The sequence below is a fragment of the Hemitrygon akajei genome, chromosome 1, assembly GCF_048418815.1.
Source record: "Hemitrygon akajei chromosome 1, sHemAka1.3, whole genome shotgun sequence".
NCBI lineage: Eukaryota > Metazoa > Chordata > Chondrichthyes > Myliobatiformes > Dasyatidae > Hemitrygon > Hemitrygon akajei.
Window position 1 is genome coordinate 151,265,697 of NC_133124.1, and position 22,069 is coordinate 151,287,765.

Below are 22,069 nucleotides of genomic sequence, written 5' to 3' on the forward strand. Positions count from 1 at the left end.
CATTATTCCTAGATCACTCTGTTCTACTGCATTCTTCAATGACCTACCATTTACTATGTATGTCCTATTTGGATTATTCCTACCAAAATGTAGCACCTCACACTTATCAGCATCAAACTCCATCTGCCATCGTTCAGCCCACTCTTCTAACTAGCCTAAATCTCTCTGCAAGCTTTGAAAACCTACTTCATTATCCACAACACCACCTACCTTAAAGGGATAAAGGGATATTCTTATAGTCATAAAGAGATATTCTTCTGTTCTGAGGCTGTGCCCCCTGGTCTATCCCCCGCCCTATAGAAAACATCCTCTTCACATCCACTCTATCTAACCCTTTCAATATTTGATAGTTTTCAGTGAGATACCCCTCTTTCTTTTAAACTCCAGTGAGTACAGGTCCAGAGCCATCAAATGCTCCTCATATATTAACCCTTTCATTCCAAGAATAATTCTTGTGAACATCCTCTGGACCCTCACCAATGCCAGCATGTCTTTTCTTAGATAAGGAACGCAAAACGTCATTCATTAGAATACTTCTTCTTTGAGATGTGACTTTCTTGCATGGTCTGAATTGCCTTTCTGAACATCTAATCCAATCCAGAATCGCCTTTTCCCTAGTGGGATCAACCACAAGCTGCTGTAAGATGTCTTCTTGTAGGCGTTCTACAAATTTGCTCTCTTTAGATCCAGCACCAATCAGATTTTCCCAATCTAGCTACACATTGAAATTCCCCATGCCTGTTGCAACTTTGCCCTTTTGACATGCCTTTTCTATATCCCGTTGCAATTTCTACCGCACGCGCTGTTTGGAAGCTTGTAGGTAACTCCCATCAGGATCTTTTCACCCTTAACTCTACCACAAGACCCTACATCTTCCAATCCTATGTCAGCTATAAAGATTTGATTTTATTTTTTTACCTCTGCCTACCTGTCTTTTCAATACAATGTGTATTTATGATCAAAAGGTGGTGGTTATTTCTTTAAGAAATAGTAACATGATTGTTGGAAGCCAGAGATTATTGCATCAGAGATAATGGGTGAATTTCTCTATAGTATTTCTTCATTAGCAAATTATCTTAATCTTATAAGCAACATGGGAGTTGGCCATTCAGACTAGTGGATCCAGGGGAATAGTCCTCTGTCCTACTATTATACTACAACATTTGTGGGGGCATTATGACTGGCTCCATCACCAGCTGGAATGGAGAGGGCACTGTGCAGGATTGGAAAAACACTGCAGAGGATTGTAAACTCAGCTAGCTCCATCTTAAGCATCTTGGATAGGTTGCATCCATCATTAAGGACACTCAGCAATCAGGACATGGTCCTTTCCATTACGACCATCAGGGAGCCTGAAGACACACTTTCAATGATTCAGGAACTTCTGTCCCTCCACTATCAGATTTCTGAATGGACAATTAATCCATGAACACTCCCTCACTCTTTTTACACTACTTATTTGCTTTTTATAAGCATATACAGTTTCTTATTGCAAGTTTTAATTTTTAATGTATTGCACTCTACTGCTAACACAAAATAACTAATTTCATGATGTATGTCAGTGATATTAAACCTCACTCTGATTCTGATCCTGAACTTACTTTCTCTCCTGTATGCTCATCAACTCACATTTGATCTTTAACACATCATACATCTAGCTACATTGCCTAACATGAGCCAAAACTTCAATGTACCTAAAGAACAACTGCTTATTTAACTATTTATTTATTTATTTGCATTTAGTGTACAATATCTTAAAACAAATATCTCTAAATGGCTGGTGGCTCCCAATCTATTTGAAGATAATAGTTGGATGTATCTTTTCTCTGATGAGAAATGTCTGACGAAGAGCAACATCCACTTTCTTTTCATTAGTTCAATGATAAAATTTATTCCTGGTAGATCTGAGACTTGGAGGTCAGGGTGTGCTGATCACAGAAGGGTAATGCTATTGCTCTTGGAGAGAGATCCAATTATCTGTTCACAAGTAGAGCAGCAATTAGCAAGAACATCTCCTATTGCCCTTATTGAAGAAGAATCAATATTAGCATCTGTAGCTCTAGTGCTACACTTGAATTTGATAAAACTGTGGCAGCATTCAGATTTGACATTGAAAAGAACTTCAGAAACTGAGAATTTTTCGTCTTCCAGCTGTTCACGAGTCACAGCACTCAAACAGGCCCCCCGGCTTATCTAGTCTGGGTCAAACTGTTATTCTGCCTAGTCCTATCAACCCACACCTCCGTATCCATCCCATCCATTTACATAGAACACAGGACAGTACTTCACAGGAACAGGCCCTGTAGCCCACAATATTATGTTGAACCAATAAATTAGTAATCAGATAGTCAAGTAAACTAACCCCACCTACCTGCAAAATGTCCATATCCTTCTATTTTCTTCACATTCATGTGCCAATCTATATGTCTTTTAAAGTCTCTAATGTACTGCATCTGCCTTTATCAACACCCAAGACAATGCCTCTCATAATCTTATAAACCTCTATCAGATCTCCACTTAGCCTCTGGTGCTCCAGAGAAAATAACACAAGTTTATCCACCTCCCATTATAACACTTTCCCTCTAAAGCAGGAAGCATCCTGATGAACCTCTTTTGCCAAAGCCTCAACATCCTTTCTATAGTGGGGTGACCAGAACTGTATCCAATACTCCAGATGTGGCCTAACTAGAGTTTTATAAAACTGTAACATAACTTCCCGACATTTCAACTCAATGCCTCGAATGATAAAGGAAAGCATGCCTATGCCTTCTTAACCGTTCTCAACCAGTGCAGCCACTTTCAGGGCACTATAAACTTGGGCCCCAAAGAACCCTCTGCTCATCAACACTGTTAAGGATCCGGTCCATAACAGTATACCATCTTTTTATATTTGACCTACTTGGGTGCAACACTTCACATTTGGATGGGTTAAACTCCATCTATTAATTCTCCGCTCATATCTGCAAATGATCTAAATCCAACTATATTTTTTGCCAGTCTTTTACACTATACACAACTCCACCAATCTTGGTATCATCTGCAAACTTATTAACAATTCCACCTACATTTTCATTCAGGTAATTTAATTACATCTCAAACAGTAGAGGTCCCAGTACAAATTTCTGTAGAACACCAGTAATCTCAGACCTCCAGACCTCCACACCATAAGTCCTTTCAATCACTACCTGCTGATTTCTATGGGCAAGCTGGTTCTGAATCTAAATGGCTAATTCAGCATGGATAACATACATCTTAATCTTCAGCATGAACCTCGGATAAGAGACATTGTCAAACTCCTCACTAAAATCCATGAAGTAAACATCAACCACTCTATCTTCATCAATCAGCCTTGTCACCTCATCAAAATACCCAATCAAGTTAGTAAGATACCATTTGTCTTGCACAAAACTATATTGGTTCTCCCTAATTAGACCATGGTTTTCAAAATGCTCAATTTCTATCTTTAAGAATTCTCTCCAGTAACTTTCCTACCACTGATGTGAGACTCACTGGACTATAGTTTCCAAGATTACTCCTGGTTCCCTTCTTGAATATTGGAACAACATTAACCACACGCCAGTCCTCCGGGACTTTGCCTCTTGCTAGGTAGGGCACAGACATATTGGTCAAGTCCCAGCAATCTCTTCACAGACTCTCTTAATAACCTGAGGTATATCCTATCAGGTGCTGGGGACTAATGTTCTTTCAGAGACCCAACACGACCTTCTCGTTTACTTTGAATAGCCCGAGCATATTAGTACTCTCAGCACTGATTGTCCTATGCTCCATGTCCTTGGTAATGATTTTTTTAAAATTTTTTTTATTAGTTTTTCAAAACATTTTACAAAATTAAAAACCCCAAATCCCAATGAGGAGCATTAATACAGAGCAAGGTTAAGCATACAATAACAATATGCTACAGAGGAAGAGAATTTAACAAAAAAGCACCTAAATTAAAGACAAGTGAGCTTAGTGTCCTCCCCAAACCCCACAAGAAAAAAAAACAACAATTCCAGACCAACCACCACACAATATAGAGAGTATAAGTCCGGACAGTCAAACTCCCAGACTGTGAATACACTTAGCAACAGAGGATAATAATGCCTACTACCAGAAAAGAAAGGGAGCTGAAAGCAAGGGACCGAAAAGAAAAAAAAAACCCTAGTCAAGAGGAAGGTTATGAAAGTACTCGATAAAAGGCCCCCAGATCTTATGGAACTTTAAATCCGAATTGAGAACTGAATAATGAACGAATATGAGTTTCTTGGAGGAAAGCAATGTCAGCTTTGAGTTGTTTAATATGTGAGAATACCTTCCTCCTTTTAACAGGGTGGTTCAGTCCCTTTACATTCCAGCTCACAAATTTAAGTGCACTAGCCATTATCAATTACTAATGCATAAAAGGCAGCAGGCATATAAAAAATCAAGCAGTACAATAGCAGTCTGGGAGCAGAGATGTAAACATAGATTCGTAAGGTCAAAATATAAACATGTCCTAAACAATAAAGAAATGTTGGAACTGGAAAATCCACCCCACCCACACAACCCAGAACTAGACGGCTACCAAAACAAGTAGCTAGCTCTACCAAAGAAATTAACCCAAATACAACTTCCAGATCTGTGTCATTGACAGCAGTTCCGTATAAATGCTATAACAAACAGTAACTAGTTTATGCACTAGGAAACATAACTACAGATTAGAACACCTTCTGCCGAGATATACAACTTAATACAGAGAAAATCGGAAGAAGACCAAAACTAATCTACCCGCGAAATATTATAGAAGGATAAAGTAAGAGAAAGGGAAAAAAAAGGTAAGAAGGAAAAAGAAAAAAAAGAGGAAGGGGAAAATTGTAAATTCAAGACGAGTATTTATCAACCGTTTACCGAGAAGGGAGAAAAAAACATTCAGAGAATGGAAAAAAAAGGGGGTGAAGAAAAGAAAAAGATAAAATAAATAAGTATTTAAAACAGAGGAAAAATAAATCAGCAGTTGAACTGTGAACCGACAAACAGGGAGGCCTTCACTAAAGACTTCAAACCTCCAAAACAAGTTAGATTTAGTTGTAGAACTCTGTAGGTAAAGTTATACAGAGGTGAAAATAGATTACACACACACCAAATCACGGGAGAGATTGTCAACAGCCTTTAGAGTTTCAGTGAATAATGTCTGAGTGATTCAAGTGAATTCCGAGTCCAGAGAAAGTAATTTTACTACGAGGAGTACTTATCCACCATTTTAGGAAGTCCGATCAGATTCCGAAGATGACTGGATAGCCGGAAGACTTGCCACAAACGCTTCGGCTTCCCTCGCTGATTTGAACCACTTGAATTCCCCGGTATTAAACTTGATTCTTAGGTCAGCAAGATTATGAAAGGAAGGTTTGAAACCACGATCAAAAAGCACTTTCATTACGCCTTTATACTCAGCGCGCATCTTTAAAGTCTGGGGTGTAAAATCTTCCACAAAGCGAATGGTTGTATCCTGGAAAGAAAAAGAGCCTCTGCGACGTGCCTCCACAATCAGACTGTGTTTTACCTGGTATTGATGGAAACACAGGATTACTGGTCGCGGACGGGTGCCCAGAATTCCGGGAGGTACATTAACTCTGTGTGCCCGTTCGAGCTCAGGCGGGTTTGGAAGCAGATCCTTCCCAAATATCTCACAGAGAAACTCGGCGAAAAACTTCACGGTTGACCCCTTCTCAGTTGCCTCTGGTAATCCCAGAATTCTGATGTTGCAGCGTCTGCTGCGATTTTCGAGGTCCACCATTTTGGAAAGAAGTTTATTAGATTTTTCCTCTAAGCTGGAACAGAGAGTCTCCAAGTATCGAACCCGACTTTCTAAAGCTTCAGAAGTCGAATCGATGCGAGATAAGTGTTCAGCATGTTTGTCCACTTTATCGTTGATCCGATCCAGTTTGTCCTCTAGTTGTTTGAAAGCGGTTTTAATTTCCTTTAAGATTTTGTCTCGGAGATTTGCAAGCGCCTCCATCGTCATGCCCGATGAAGTCGTAGTTTCTTTTCTCCCGGATTTAGAACTCTTGCTAGACATTGTAGGTTAGATATATTCACAGGCAAGTAAGAGATACCGAAATAATTCCTATCTAAGCTTTATAAAATGGAGACATTTAGTGCAAAGGTAGCGACAGTAACGGAACAAAAGTTTGGAGCAGCTAAGCAATCGCCATCTTACCGGAAGTCCCCGTCCTTGGTAATGATTGAGATGAAGTACTCATTAAGACCTCACCCACATCCAAGCAAATGTTTCCCCACCCCCCCATTATCCTTGAGTAGTCCTACCCTCTCCCTAGTTATGCATGTATAAAATACCTTGGGATTCTCTTTAACCCTACGACCAAGGACTTCTCATGGCCCTTGTTGCAATTGAACCTGCATCCGCCACTTTCTCTGAGTCAAGATCACAGAATCATTATCAGAATCAGATTTAATATCACTGGCATATGTTGTGGAATTTGTTGTTCTGCAGCAGCAGTACATTGCAAAACATAATGAATACTATAAATTGCCATAAGATATATATACAGTGAGATGCAAAAGTTTGGGCACCTCTGGTCAAAATTTTTGTTACTGTGAATAGCTAAGCGAGCAAAAGATGACCTAATTTCCAAAAGGCATAAAGTTAAAGATGACACATTTCTTTAATATTTTAAGCAAGATTACTTCTTTATTTCCATCTTTTACAGTTTCAAAATAACAAACAAGGAAAAGGGCCCTAAACAAAAGTTTGGGCACGATGGATGGTCAGTTCTTAGTAACACCCCCTTTGGCAAGGATCACAGCTTGCAAATGCTTTCTGTAGCCAGCTAAGAGCCTTTCAATTCTTGTTTGGGGGATTTTCACTCATTCTTCCTTGCAAAAGACTTCTAGTTCTGTGAGATTCTTGGGGCGTCTTGCATGCACTGCTCTTTTGAGGTCCATCCACAGATTTTCAATGATGTGGAGTTTGGGGGTACTGTGAGGGTCATGGCAAAACCTTCAGCTTACGCCTCTTGAGGTAGTCCATTGTGGATTTTGAGGTGTGTTCTACAACATTATCCTGTTGTAGAAGTCATCCTCTTTTTGTCTTCAGCTTTTTTACAGACGGTGTGATGTTTGCTTCCAGAATTTGCTGGTATTTAATTGAATTCATTCTACCCTCTACCAGAGAAATGTTCCACGTGCGACTGGGTGCAACACAAGCCCAAAGCATGATCGATCCACCCCTGTGCTTAACAGTTGTTCTTTTCATGAAATTCTGCACCCTTTTTTCTCCAAACATACCTCTTTGCTCATTGAGGCCAAGAAGTTCTATTTTAACTTCATCCATCCACAGGACATGTTTCCAAAATGCATCAGGCTTGTTTAGATGTTCCTTTGCAAACTTCTGATGCTGAATTTTGTGGTGAGGATGCAGGAAAGGTTTTCTTCTGATGACTCTTCCATGAAGGTCATATTTGTGTAGGTGTTGATGCACAGTAGAATAGTGCACCACCACTCCAGAGTCTGCTAAATCTTCCTGAAGGTCTTTTGCAGTCAAACGTGGGTTTTGATTTGCCTTTCTAGCAATCGTACGAGCAGTTCTCTTGGAAATTTTTCTTGGACTTCCAGACCTCAACTTGACCTCCACCATTCTTGTAAACTGTCATTTCTTAATTACATTACGAACTGAGGAAACAGCTACCTGAAAACACTTTGCTATCTTCTTTGCTTTCCTGCTTTGTGGGCATCATTTATTTTAATTTTCAGAGTGCTAGGCAGCTGCTTAGAGGAGCCCATGGCTGCTGATTGTTGGGACAAGGTTTGAGGAGTCAGGGTATTTATAAAGCTTTGAAATTTGCATCACCTGGCCTTTACTAATGATGACTGTGAACAAGCCATAGCCCGAACAAGCTAATTAAGATCTGAGACCTTGGTAAACGTTATCTGAGAGCTCAAATCTCTTGGGGTGCCCAAACTTTTGCATAGTGCTCCTTTCCTTTTTTTCACTTTAAAACTGTAGAAAACAAAAATAATACACTAATCTTGCTTAAAATGTTGAAAATAATGTTTCATCTTAAAGTTAAAGACTTTTGGAGATCGGTTCATCTTCTACTCACTTAACTATTCACAGTAACAGAAATTTTGACCGGGGTGCCCAAACTTTTGCATGCCGCTGTATATATATATATAAAATATGTAGTGCAAAAAGGAGCAATAAAAAAGAAGTATTGAGGGAGCGCTCATGGGTTCATTGTCCATTCAGAAATCTGATGGTGGAGGGGAAGAAGCTGTTCCAAAAACATCGAATGTGTGTCTTCATGCTTCTGTGCATCCTCCTTGATGGTAGCAATGAGAAGAGGAAATGTCCTGAGTTTTGGGGTTATTAATGATGGATACCACCTTTTTAAGACATTGCCTTTAGAAGGTGTCTTTGATGCTGGGGAGGCTAGTGCCCATGATGGAGCTAACGGAGTTTACAACGTTCTGCAGCTTTCTCTAATCCTGTGCATTGACCCCTCCATAATAGATGGTGATGCAACCAGTTAGAATGTTTTCCAAGGTACTGTGGGAGAAATTTCCAAGAGTCTGTGGTAATATAGCAGGTCACCTCAAATTCCTAATGAAATATAATAGCTGGAGTGCCTTCTCTGTAATTGCATTGATATGTTGGGCCCAGAATAGACCTTCAGAGATGTTAACACCCAGGAACTGGAAACTGTTCACCCTTTCCACTGCTGGTCCCTTGATGAGGAGTGATGTGTGTTCACTCGACTTCCACTTCCTGAAGTTCACAATCCATTTCTTGAACTTACTGATGTTGAGTACAAGGTTGTTGTTGTGACACCACTGAAGAACTGATCTATCTCAGTCCAGTAGGCCTTCTCATTACCATTTGAAGTTCTGCTAAAAATAGTTCTCATCAGCAAATTTATAGGTGACGTTTGAGCTGTGCCCAGCCACAAAATCATGGGTGCAGAGAGAGTGGGCAAAGTACGCACCTTTGATGTGTGCCTGTGTTGATTGTCAGCAAGGAGGGGATGTTATTTCCAGTTTGCACTGATTGTGGTCTCCTGGTGACGAAGTCAAGGAACCAGTTGCAGAGGGAGGTACAGAGGCCAGGGTTCTGGAGCTTGTGATCAGTACTGAGTGTGATGAGAGACCATGAAATGGATGGTCAGGACCCAAATACTGGAGTACCTGAAGCAAGGATTGAGACACAGTATAAAGCTGGAATGAGAAATGAGTGCAGACAAAATGCTTGACCATATCTCTTGTTGGGTTACAATTGAGCACTGAACCCCATTCAGGTGCTCTTAAAATACTCAATCCTTGGTGCCCAAACATGATTGCTAATTAGCAGTACTGTTCTGAACCCTTAAAGTGGCTGGTGCTAGCTATTCCATATTCTGGAGAGCTTGAGTGTCTAAACCCTGGGAGCTGGGGTGGTTGGGTGCGTCTTGTGACAGGATCCCCTCCCCTACGGCAGATTCTTGACGACCCTGGCGCTCAGAGAGATGGTGATGGGAGTCACAGATCAGAACTGGATCCAAGATGTCTTTTTCAGACACCCAGCACCTTTCCTTGGGTCTGAATCCTTCCCAGTCCATTAGGCATTGCAGAACACCCTAAACAATTCGCGAGTCCAAAATTTTCCTCATTGTGAAGATAGGTTGACAGTAAACCTTGGTGGCAGTGGGGCTGATGGTGATGAGGCCAATGACTTGGTGCTGAGAGGTTTTAATTTAGAGATGTGGAAAATGGGTTCGATCTTCAGGTCTTGGAGAGCTGCAGGGTGAAATCCACCAGGTTTACCTTTTTGAGGATGTTGAAGGGCCCAATGAACTTGGACATCGACCTGGAGAGGCAAATTCCGAGTCGACAGCCAGGCCTGTTGCCCAGGCTGCAAGGCGGGACCCTGTCTTCTCCTTCGTTTAGCCTTGGTTTTTGCCTTCCATGTAGAGGCAAGCTAATCTCTCTTGCCCGATTCCTTTTCTGCTCACAGCTTTGGACGAGACCTTCAGCTGCACTGACCCCAACCTCTGCCTCCTGTTCCTGCCGGAGGATATCCAAACTGACACTCAAGCCGTGACATCCTGTGCACCGATTGCTCTGCCCACATCAAATGGTCACACCACTCACCAGGTCAATCAGAGGCCAGGCCTCTTAGGATTCATTCCAAATTTGATTGGCCCACTCCTTTCGGCCGTTGGACTGCAGGTGATGCTCAGAGGAAAGACTTGCTATTGCACCAATCAGCTTGCAGAACGCCCTCCAGAAACATGATGTGAGTTGTGAACCACGATTCGTGATAACGTTCAGTGGGAATCTGTAGTTCCTGAAGATGTGGTGCAGGACAATTTCAGCTGTTTCTGCTATAGATGGTGGCTTATCCCAGGCAATAAACTTGCAGGCCTTCGAAAGCCGATCAACAATTATCATGATGATGGTCTTCCCTTGGATGCCAAAGATGCGCGCTGAAGTCCATGGAGATGTGTGTCCATTGCCTTTCTGGCACAGGCAGAGGGTGGAGTAGCCCTTGAGGTTGGGTTATGGGGCTCCTTTCTCTGGACATACACCTCACATGCCTGCACATAATGCCGAACCTCTTTCACCATTCCGGGCCACCAATACCTTCTCTTGATGAAATTGAGTGTGCTGGCAATCCCTGGATGAGCGTTCATTCTCGATGAATGTCTCCATTGTAGTATCTGAGATCAGATGGGGCAAACAACTCAAGAGGACTGTTCATAGGAATCTCTCCTTGCAATTGGGCCTTGTGAACAAATCTGCGCTACCACCTTGGCTTGGGGCAAGAAGGTGGTAGGCAGTTCCTCTCATTCAGGCTCTTCAAACTGATGGGACAAGGCTTCTGGTTTCTGGTTCTTTGACCCCAGGTCAATAGGTCAGGATGAAATTAAAGCAGTTAAAGGAAGGAGACCACCTGGCCTGCCTTGAACTTATTCTCTTGGCCCCTGAATGTAAGCCAGGTTCTGTCCAAATGATAAAAGGGTTCTTGGGCCCCCTCAAGAAAGTGATGCCATTCTTCCAAAGCCAACTTAACCACAAGTAGCTCCTGATTCCCTATGTCATGGTTTCTCTCTGTCTGGTATGGCCACTTGGAAAAGAATGCACACATGGTGCAATTTATTCTCTACAGGTGACAGCACTGAACCCACTCCGATGTCCACTTCCATGATGAAGGGAAGGTCTGAGTCATGAGCTGGTGTGAACTGTTGTTTGAGCTCTTCAAAAGCAGCCTCTGCTTCAATAGTAGAGACAAAAGGACCCATGATTTCCTGGTCAGATCAGTCAGCGGAGCTGCCACTGAGCTGAACTTCCTCATGAACTTCTGGTAAAAGTTGAAAAATCCCAAGAATATTTGGACCTGTTTCACATCGAATGGTGGTGGCCATTTTAGTGGGGTCCATCTTGAGATTGCCATTAGAAGTGATAAAACCCAAAAGTGAAATGGTGGTCACGTGAAATTTGGTCTTCTCTAGCTTGCAATAAAGTCCATGGTCTAGAAGCCTCTATAACATGTCCCTGACGTGAGCGACGAGCTCCTCCATGGACTTGGAGAAGCTTAGCTTATCATCCAAGTAGACAAAGGTATACTTATAGAGAGCACGTCATTTTGAAAAACTGCTGGAGTGTTTGCAAGGCAGAAGGGCAGAACCAGGTACTCGTAGTGTCCCATCAGAGTATTGAATGTCGTTTTCCACTCATTGTCCTCCTTTGTGCAGACCAGTTTGCTCAAATTCCGCAGATCTAGCTTCATAAATGCTCTTGCCCCTCGGAGAATCTTGAAAGCCGTATTCATGAGTAGAAGGGGGTAACAATTCTTGGACATTATGCAGTTTACCCCTCTATAATCAATGCATGGCCCGCAGGCTCTCATTTTGTTTGCATGAAGAAGAAGCCTGGTGAGGTAGCAGGCTGAATGAAAGCTGTGGCAAGAGCCTCCTTTGTACATTCTTTCATTGCGCTTCTCTCTGGGCCTGACACCACATATAGTCAACCCCATGGAGGACATACCAGGCAGTAGGTCTACAGCACAGTCAGTGTTGGTGCGGAGGAAGAGTCAAGACCTTTTGCTTGCTGAAGTCCTCTTCAAAATCCTTGTAAAAGGAAGGAACCAAAACCGGTCTGGATGTTGCAAGTTCCTTAGAACATTCCTTCAAAGATGACTCCTGAAGCTTTTGCAGAAGGGTGATTCAACAGACCTCGGAGTCTCTTCCCTAGGTTCACTAGATTCCTTCGTTAAAGCAGTGGTGGAATCAGAGTCCAAATCTTTGTCAGTATCCTCAGGTGATGGAAATGAGGCATTACAGATGGTACTTGTGCCCTCCAAGGGTCTATGTTTAAAAGTCTATCCTTTAGTTCAGATCTGGCTGCTGGCTCCCTTAAACGTAGCTGGAAGAGTTCCTGACTGCTTGGGGGCCTCCTTGGACTTCACCTGAACTAGAGGTTCTCTAATTCCAGCATACCCCTGACTAGATAGGGACAGGACTCACACAGATGCTTTGGCCGAGACCAGCTTGTCTGTCTTTGAGGGCAGGACTGGATCCCCAGAAGGCTTCAGGTTACCTTGCACTGACACCTGCCCCTTAGTTGGTCACTGGTCCTGGAAGAGTCTGGGGGTCGGATTCCCATGCCGCACACATACCCTCTGACAATGACTGGACCAAGCAATGATTCTCCCTTCCTTCCAATTCACAAAGGGTTATGCTGGGGCAGCCAAGGGTGCCTAAAGATTAGGGGTATGAGTGATGAGTTAATGATGTAGAAACTAATGACTTCCACAGGACCCTCAATCCTCATCTGCAAGACTAATGCCTATTGCTGGATCCTAGCGGACGGCCGTCCAAGGACCGACTCAACTTTAGGACCAGTGTGTTAGGCTGACGGGCGGTCCTGAAGTCTAGGAAATTACCAACTGCCCAGAGTCCACAAAAGCCCTCACCTCTCTTTGGTTCTTATCCCAGGAGAACTCTGCCTTCAGTGTGATGCCTAAATCCATAGGGTTGGGAATGTTGACTGCTACCACACAATCTTCCTGGCACAGAATGGCCTTTACAGTTCTCCTACTGATGGCTGTAGGCTCGTGCATTTGACCAGCAGCTGATCTGTCTCCCTGCAGTAATAACAACAGCCTTGACCATGGTGCTGGGACCTCTCATTGGCAGAGAGTCTTGTGTATGGGTTCGCCAGGATCCTGAGCAGGGAGTGAGCTGGTTACGGTCTAAGGTCGGGGCTAACGGCAGGGGGAGGTGCTGGAACAGCAAAGCATTGAGGTTGGGGTAGTTCTCTTTCACCACTTGAAGTAATGAAGTAGTTCCACATCCGCTCTGCCAGAAAATTATGGAGACAAATCGACTGGTCAATCAGAACCTCAAAGTCCTCTGCTGGTTCTCTCAAGGCGAGGGCATCCTTCAGTTTGTCTTGAAAATGTGGTGGTACAGAGTGGGGAAGCTCTCTTGGGCCAAGGTCTGAAACGCGATAGCATAGTCAGCTGCTAACCATCTTTCCTGTCGTATCTTCATCAGATGGTCCGAGGCTAAGCTTGCCCCAGAGTGTGATGGAACACTTTTCTCATGCAGCATGAATTCCTCTGAATCCGAGTAAATCTCCGACTTTTATTCCCAATGTGTGGTGGTCTAGGCCAGGGCTCTCCAATCAGAAGACAGATAATGAATGCTGCCTTTCCACATTCTGAAGGAAACCCAAATGGCTGGAGTTTGAATGGGTGAGGAAGCCATGTCAAGAACCCAGGTCACCACTGACTCTCTATCAGGGTGAAGGATATACAGACTCTGGAAAGTGACCGAGTGGCTCTGGCTTCCTCCCTGTGAAAGTTGATGTAGAGTGAATTGGAGGTCATGAATCTCCAGGCAGTGTCTGGAAATCCTCTGGCTGTAGCTGGCCACAGTGGATGAAAGACTCTGGTATCCTGCTGGCCAAGCGTAACGTGATGAGAGACCTTGACGAGGATGGTGAGGACCCAAATGCTGGAGTATCTGAGGCAAGGATCGAGACATGGCATAAAGCTGGGATGAGAATTGAGCACAAACAAAGTGTTAGATGATATATCTCGTCGGGCTTACAACTGAGCACTGAGCTCTGTTCAAGTGCTTGTTAAGTACTCAATTCTTGGCACCAAAACATGATTGCTAATTAGCAGTAGTATGGACCTGAACCCTTAAAGGGTCTCCATATTCCAGAGAGTTAATGCGTCTCAACCCTGGGAGCTGGTGTGGTTGGGCACATCTCGTAACAACTGAGGGTATGATGGTGTTGAATGCTCACTGTAATTAGTGAAGAGCAGGTATTGCTACTGTCCAGGTAGTACGAGCTGAGTAGAGAGCCAATGAAATTGCATCCACTTTGCAGAACCTCAAATTGTGATGATAGGCAAATTGCAGTGGATCCAGGTCATTACTTAGGCAGGAGTTGATTCTGGCCATAACCAATGTCTCAAAGCACTTCTTCACAGTAGATGAGAGTGCCACTGGGTGATAGTCATTGAAGCAGCTCTCCCTGCTCTTCTTGGTTTGATTGTCACCCTCTTGAAGCAGATGGGAACCTCTGACTGCAGCAGTGAGAGATTGAAGATGTCCTTGAACATTCCACAGACAGCTTATTCCACATTTGCTCCACCCTCTGAGTGAAGATGTTCCTCCTCATGTTCCCCTTAAACTTTTCACCTTTCAACCTTAACCTATAACTTTTAGTTCCAGTTGAAGTTTCACCCAACCTCAGTGAAAAAAGCCTGCTTGCATTAACCCAATTTATAGCCCCCATAATACCTCTATGAAATCTCCCTTCACTCTCCTATGCTGCAGAATAATGTTCTAATCTATTCATCCTTTCCCTATAACTCAGGTTCTCAATACCAGCGACATCCTTGTAAATATTCTTTCCACTCTTTCAATCTTATTGATGCCTTTCCTGTAGTTAGGTGACCAGAACTGCATACAATGTTCCAAATTTGGTCTCACCAACATCTTATTCTGATTCAACAAAGTTGAGATAGTAGAGGATTTTCAATGACATCTGACTATCCACCCATGTTTCTGCAAAATGGGAGGCCTTCTTCAACCATCCTGTTCAAAATTATTTTACCTTAACTGCATATCATCTCTGACAACCATGTGTTGGTGAATTTTCCAATCAAAAACTAACATTATTATTTCCTGATGAGTTACTATTATGTTTTAACATTGCCACCAACCAGAAAAAGCAGTTGGAGGAAATCTTTGCACTGTTTTATAGTCCTGGAGATGTAAGAAAACATTCTCCTCCTTGCTAAATGGTATACAATGGACCAAAAACAAAACTATGTACTGGACTCAGCATCGACATAGCACCAGTGACATAAAGTATGCAATATTACCTAAATCAATGATACGATAACTAGATGGCACCTCCAACAAGGCATTGCTGTTCTTGTTGTATTGACTTCAATGTAGATCAAGCAGATTCAGATTTATTTATCACAGGTACAGTACATTGGAACATACAATGAAATACGTCATTTGCATTGACAACCACCACATTCAAGGATGTACTGGGGTCAGCCAGTAAGTGCCACAAGAGTTCTCACACATTCCAGTGCCAACATAACATTGTCACAAAGCTCAGCAGGACAACACAGAACACAACAAGTAACAAAACAACAGGGAAAACAAGATCGAGTATGGACCATATCAAGGTGGTGGGGCCAGGTCTGAGAGTTTATCGATGTGGCAGGGCCTGGGTCTGAGAGCAAGGTATAATGCAAGGTTTGGCCAATTTATACATTGTGTTGGATTGAAATGGTCAGGGTATTGAAGGAGAGGGACTTTCAGCTTACTGTGCTGTAGGGTTCACTCATCCCTGTGCCATACAGGATGGAAAGTGAACACATGAACCTCTCTTTGTTGGCTCTCTCTTGGTACTAGTAAATTTAATGTAAAAACATATATCTCTTATTGTAATTCAAAGCATATCTCATGTATTGCACTGTATTGCTGCCGCAAAACAACAAATTTCAAGACATACTGTATGTCAGTGATAACAACCCTGATTCTGATGTTAATCCTTCACCAATCCTATTTTATAAGCAGCTCTACTAACTTATGACAATATTATTAGGTAGGAGAATGGTGAGTTAAATAAAATGAGCTGAGTTGTCATACACAATTGCATTGCAGATGGAGAGCTAAACTGGCAGAAAGAATATGTACACAACGTTGGAAGAACTCAGCAGGTCAGGCAGTGAGAAAACAGTAGCCAACATTTCGGGCCAAGACCCTTCATCAGGAATGGGGGGGGGGGGGGAGAGAGGGCCGAAGCCCAGTAATAGAGATAGGGGAGGGGGTAGGGCCTAGAGGCGCCAGATGGAAAACCAATCAGAGGAAAGATAAAGGGGGGAGGGGGAGGGGATAAGCATGAAAGAACTGTAGAGATAAAGAAGCAGGAAGTTGAAAGGGGAAAGAGGCAGAGAGGGACCTGGGATAGAGGAAGGGGGAGGGGGAGGGGGAGGGAATTACCGGAAATTGGAGAATTGGAAATTTTTGGGCTGAATTTGTTTGTGTGTGCAGGATCAGCGAGAGAAAAATGTTCATTCTACGCAGTAGAAACATCATAGAAGCAACGCCGTAAGTTCATAAGATAATCGATATGTTGAAGTAAAAACGGCAACACTGATTCCGTTAAAAGTAATGACCGTTGATAAAGTTATTTTCTTGACCTATTGAAAATGTTATCAGATAGTTTGTGTTGAAGTATTTAAAGCAGTTGATGGCGTAGGTAGATTCTGACTGTATGTTGTACTTTAATGTAATATAGTTTGTAGTTTTACTTTTACAAGTATTTATGATGTAAATGCAATGCCAAGAAGGAAACAAATACTGTATATATTTTGTATTGTTTTATCAACAGTTATCACCATACGTTAATGTGGAAGAGTGAACAGTAAACGGTTAATCTTACTGGGATCGCACCTCAATGACTCCGGTTTATACTTGGTGTTTAGTTCAGAGTTTTTACACCTGTGCGAGAACACTAGAGTGAAAAGGCGGCATTACCTGGTGTTTCGACAAGTGGTACGATGGCCACATGCTCAAGTGTCAAATCCTTGCCATCCAGTGCCAGGAGCAGTAGGGCATCAGCAAATAAGGCTGCCCACGCAAGAGCTAAATCAGAAATTGCCAAGGTGCGAGCGTCATACGCTGAACAGGAAGCAAAGCTGAAAATGGAAAAGGCTGCTAGAGAGGCCAAAAACCAGTTGGAAAAGGTAAGGTTAGAGTCAGAGTTAGAAGTGCTGACGCTACACCGAGAAGCAGAAGCTGCCAGGGTGGAAGCAGAGATATTAGAAAATGCTGAAGAAAAGCATGATCTGGAAGAAGTAAAGTCTACTTCAGAAAGGACCAGATTGGAATGCACTAGCGACTACGTCCAATCTCAAATGGACCTGAAGATTCGTTCTTCCTCTCCATACTTAAATGCTAACTCCCATTTCATGAGGAGTCAAAGAGAAGTCCAATTGCATCACATCCATCTGAGAAAGATAATTTACCCTTGCAAATTTGCGACAAATTCAAGAATGAAAGAGCTGATGACAAATACTTCTCGACACCAAACTTAACAGATTTGGCGAGAGAAGAGGTAAAGGCTGAATTCAGAACAGCAAATCCCATAACAAAACGTACACCCTCAATCATATACCCGCCGACATATTCCCCCAGCCAGCATGACACTTGCAGTTGAACCCATGGCACAGTATTTAGCACGACGAGATCTCATCACTTCAGGACTATACCAGTTTGACGATAAGCCTGAAAATTACCATGCATGGTACTCCTCATTCACTAACGCTATCGGTGGAGTCCAGCTCGAAGCAACCCAAGAGTTGGATCTTATGACAAAGTGGCTGGGAAAAGAATCATGCGAACAGGTGAGACGCATACATTCAGTGTACATCAACAACCCCAAGCTAGCCTTACGCAAAGCATGGGAGAGACTTCGGGAGTGCTATGCGGCCCCTGAAATAATTGAAACGGCACTATTTCGACGTCTGGAAAATTTTCCTAAAGTGTCAGCCAAGGATTACACTAAGTTAAGAGAGCTCAGAGATCTACTCATGGAGATTGAAGGCGCTAAAGAAGATGGCTATTTAACTGGCCTGTCATATTTAGATACTTCATACGGAATTAGATCAATCGTGGACAAACTTCCATTTGGCCTCAGGAAAGGTGGGTGTCTGTTGGCTCAGAGTACAAGGAAGAGAATGGTGGTTGATTTCCTCCCTTTAAGTATTTCACTAGGTTTGTGTGCAAGGAAGCGAAGAAGCGAAACGACCTTAGCTTCATGAGTCAAGGTAGCAGCACAATTCACACCAAGCCAGTCAAATTCACTTCGAATAATTTTAACATCAATAAACCTGTCTCAGTGCGTAAAACTGAAATCTCTACAACTAACAATGACCCTAGCAAGAATTGTCCATTGCACAACAAACCCCATCCCCTCAAAAAATGCAGAACGTTTAGGAAAAAACCCTTTGACAAGAGAATGGCCCTTCTCAAGGAGAAAAAAAAATGTTTTAAATGCTGTTCCTCTACCTCTCACCTTGCTAGAGAGTGTACGATCCCCGTGAGGTGCTCAGAATGTAATAGCACTACTCACGATGGGGCCATGCATCCTGGCCCGTTACCGCAAACTGACAATGCTCCTTCACCCTCACAAGGGGACGGCAGGGAGAGAGAGGATCACTCCAAGACAACTGTTGTCAGCTCGAGCTGCACAGAAGTTTGCGGTCAAGCTCAGTCAAGCCGTTCTTGTTCAAAGATCTGCCTCACTAAGGTATACCCGAAGGGAGCCAAAGACAAGGCCATCAAAGCCTATGTAATTCTGGATGACCAGAGCAATCGCTCACTAGTCAGACCAGAGTTCTTTGATTTGTTCAAAGTAGAGAGTAATCAGTTCCCATACTACCTTAGAACTTGCTCAGGCAGCGTAGAAACATATGGAAGGAAGGCAGAAGGCTTCCAGCTCGAGTCTCTGGATGGTAAAGTTGTCATCTGTCTCCCTCCGCTCTTAGAGTGCAATGAAATTTTGAATAACCGCACCGAGATCCCGACTCCAAGCGCTGTGCGACACCAGCCGCATCTCCACCACATTGCCAGGCACATCCCAGAACTGCATCCAAAAGCAGAAATACTCCTGCTACTAGGAAGAGGCATTCTCCAGGTGCACAAGGTCAGGCAGCAGGTCAATGGACCACACGACGCCCCCTTTGCCCAACGCCTGGATCTGAGCTGGGTGGTGATAGGAGAGGTGTGCCTTGGCAATGTACACAAACCGACTGTTAACACACTCAAGACCAATGTGCTAGAGAGTGGCCGCCATTCAATTTTTCAACCCTGCACAAGCTTCATGTGTATCAAGGAAGCACGACAAGGCTTCAACAAGTGTAGTAAAGTAACCGACAAGACGCTGGGACAGTCAGTCTTCGCTCAAACTGAGCATGATAATAAACTTGCTCCATCAGCACAAGACGCTAAGTTTTTAAAAATAATGGACACCAAGGTCTTCAGAGACGAAGCAAATAACTGGGTTGCCCCACCAGCTTTCAGAGAACCACGCCAGTGCTTGCCAAACAACAAAGAGCAGGCAGTCAAGCGGTTCACGTCCTTGCAAAAAACCCTGAAAAGGAAACCTGAGATGCAGCAACAATACGTAGCATTCATGGAGAAGATCTTCGCTAATGGACATGCTGAAGTAGCACCACCACTGAGAGAAGGCGAGGAGTGCTGGTACCTCCCAATGTTTGGGGTTTACCACCCACAAAAGCCCAATCAGATCAGGGTGGTCTTTGACTCCAGTGCTCAGTGCACTGGTATCTCCCTTAATGATGTGCTCCTCACAGGCCCCGACCTTAACAATACCCTTCTCGGTGTCCTGCTGTGCTTCCGGAAAGAGAAGGTCGCAATCCTAGCGGACATCCGGCAGATGTTCCATTGCTTCTTAGTACAGGAGGACCACCACAATTTCCTCCGTTTCTTATGGTACAAGGACAATAACATCAACAAGGAAGTCATTGAGTACCGGATGAAAGTCCATGTTTTCGGCAATAGTCCATCACCGGCCGTGGTCATCTATGGGCTGCAAAGAACTGCACAGGAGCACGGCGATGACACCGTTAAGTTTGTAGAAAGGAACTTCTACGTCGATGATGGCTTGATATCGCTACAGAAAGAAGACGAAGCAATCGATCTGCTCCGACGTACACAAGCCTCACTCGCTGAGTGAAACCTCCACTTGCACAAGTTTGCATCAAACTGTCAGGTAGTAATGGAGGCCTTTCCACACGATGACTGTGCTCCGGCAATCAAAGACCTAGATCTAGATGGAGAAACCATACCCACACAAGGGAGCTTGGGCCTCCTTTGGGAGATTACAACTGACACATTCACGTTCTCCATGCCGACCGTGATCAAGCCATTCACCCGCCATGGAGTTCTCTCCACTGTCAACAGTGTTTTCGATCCCTTGGGTCTACTGGCACCAGTTACGATCCAGGGAAGAGCCCTTCTCAGGGAACTTACCCCTGAGCTCTCCGACTGGGATACTCCTCTACCAGAAGACAAGCTAAGTGGATGGGAGGCTTGGAGATTCACTTCAAGATCTAAAACAGCTTCATATCCCACGAAGGAACACTGCGACCTCCCTTAATGACAAGCAGATCGCCCGCAACTGCTGGCCAATGGCCAGAATCACTGCCACATTCCCTGGTAGGAATGGACATGTCAGGAAGGTTGAGTTGAAAACTTCTGACCAAGGTGATGTGAAAACTTACCAAAGGCCAGTTGCAGAAGTCATTCTACTTCTACCTAAGGACTAATTTAGAGACTGAAGTTTGGATTATGTTCATAGTGACCTTACAAAGGTCAGGCAGGGAGTGTGTTGCCCTTAAGGTATTCGTTTAGTTTATTGTATTTTCGCTTTAGTAATTCATTTCTAATTGTTTTCTAGTTAAAGCTAAGGTTGTTGAAAGTAAATTCGTTGTCTGTGAAATATTGCGGCACACAATGACGTCACACCCAGTTTCGCCTCGTCTTGTGGGAAAATACCGGTTTGGAGAAACGGGAAGGAGGGGGCTTGTGTGTGCAGGATCAGCGCGAGAAAAATTTTCATTCTACGCACTAAGAAACATCATAGAAGCAACGCCGTAAGTTCATAAGATAATCGATATGTTGAAGTAAAAGCGTTAACGCTGATTCTGTTAAAAGTAATGACGGTTGATAAAGTTATTTTCTTGACCTATTGAAAATGTTAGCGGATAATCTGTGTTGAAGCATTTAAAGCAGTTGATGGCGTAGGTAGATTCTGACTGTATGTTGTACTTTAATGTAATATAGTTTGTATTTATACTTTCACAAGTATTTATAATGTAAATGCTATGCCAAGAAGGAAACAAATACTGTTTATATTTTGTATTGTTTTATCAACAGTTTTCACCATATGTTAATGTGGAAGAGTGAACAGTAAATGGTTAATCTTACTGGGATCGTGCCTCATTGACTACAGTTTATACTTGGTGTTTAGTTCAGAGTTTTTACACCTGTGCGAGAACACTACAGGAGCCTTAGATCCTGTACCATCTGGTTCAGAAACAGTTATTACATTTCAATCATCAGACTCCTGAACCAGTGTAGATAACTTCACTCTTCACAACACTGAACTGATTCCACAATCTACGGACTTACTTTCAAGGACTCTACAACTCATATTCTCAGTATTACTTATTTATTTTCATAATTTTCCTTCGTTTGCATATTGCCTTTAGTTGGTATTTTTTAAGTATAGCTTTTCATGAATTCTAGTGTATTTATTTTCCTGGAAGCACTTGCAAGAGAATGAATCTCAAGGAAGTATCTGGTGACATGTACACACTTTGATAATAAACTTATAGAATATAGAACATAGAATAGTACAGCACTTATCAGGCCCTTTGGCCCACAATGTTTGTGCCGACCCTCAAACCCTGCCTCCCATATAACCCCCCACCTTAAGTTCCTCCATATACCTGTCTAGTAGTCTCTTA

The 22,069-nt window shown here is 43.1% G+C and overlaps 1 pseudogene; it reads left to right on the forward strand.

Annotated features, from left to right (window-relative positions):
• Positions 1-17,074: 17,074 nt before the first annotated feature.
• Positions 17,075-22,069, forward strand: part of LOC140724552 (uncharacterized) — a 78,762-nt pseudogene continuing 73,767 nt past the window's right edge.